Here is a 1,124-nt window from a genome sequence, read left to right on the forward strand (position 1 = left end):
ATTTATGTAATTATGTATATTATATAACATATACATTTTAATTTTTAATGTAGGTACCTATGGATGTTTAGTTTTTAAAAGTATTTAAAAAAAAATATATTGTACTATATTTTATGATGGCTTCAAAAAATGCATCCCACAATATTCATAGATTTCATTTTAATTTATTTTTTGTCGAGAATGTTTTAAAATAAGGCTGTGTTATAGTTTTAAAAATAATATCATGTTCGTTACCTACTATTAACCGTTTAAAACATGATAGAACACAAGTAGCAATTTGTATAATCAATTTTATATTAGGTAGGTAGTACATCTCAAATATCATATTACTTACAAAATTAATTTTAAACAGATAAACTAACAAATGAAATAATTTAGGTACACAATTTCTAATTTAATTGTACATCACAGATAAATAAATAAAAAAAGGTGGGTAAGTGGATTTCACTCTGATGTACAGTAGGTTTAAAGTGGGTCACTGTATAATGGATAGTATTAAATTTGAATTCAATGATATAATATCATTGTATAAGAAAAACGATTCTGAGCAGAGACGGTATGTCAGTCTAGGTATAAGACATAATATTATATCATAGTCTATAGTATTTAAAAAAAATTGACTTATAATAGGTACCTATAATAAATTCCAAATTAATCATATCATAATATCTATTAGGTACTTATAACGCGTTATACATCAACAACAAACCGTGATACTATCATAGATATATAATAGTATACTTTAGAAGTTTCAAGTATACTCAATAACAATATATTATACAATCACAACAAAATAACTAAAATAGTTATTCTAGGTTTTTAATATGTAATTTCGTCCAAATTTGTACTTAAAATGACTATAAAAACAAACCGTGTAAATGTATTTTTTAGATTTTTTGGTAACACAATTAATTACTTACGTGGAATCTTGTTTCAAATTTTCAATTCTTAGATACAAAAGTTGAACATTTTATAAATTTTTAACTACAAAATAATTTTTCAAATTAAAATTTGATAAATTATGTCAAAATTCGATCTTTAAATGCTTATAAAAAAAATTGTGCCTATGTATTTTTAATATTTTTCAACTGATATTGTAACAATATATCAGGAGCTTTGTATTA

The sequence above is a fragment of the Acyrthosiphon pisum genome, chromosome A1 (genome assembly GCF_005508785.2).
Source record: "Acyrthosiphon pisum isolate AL4f chromosome A1, pea_aphid_22Mar2018_4r6ur, whole genome shotgun sequence".
NCBI classification, from domain to species: Eukaryota; Metazoa; Arthropoda; class Insecta; order Hemiptera; family Aphididae; genus Acyrthosiphon; species Acyrthosiphon pisum.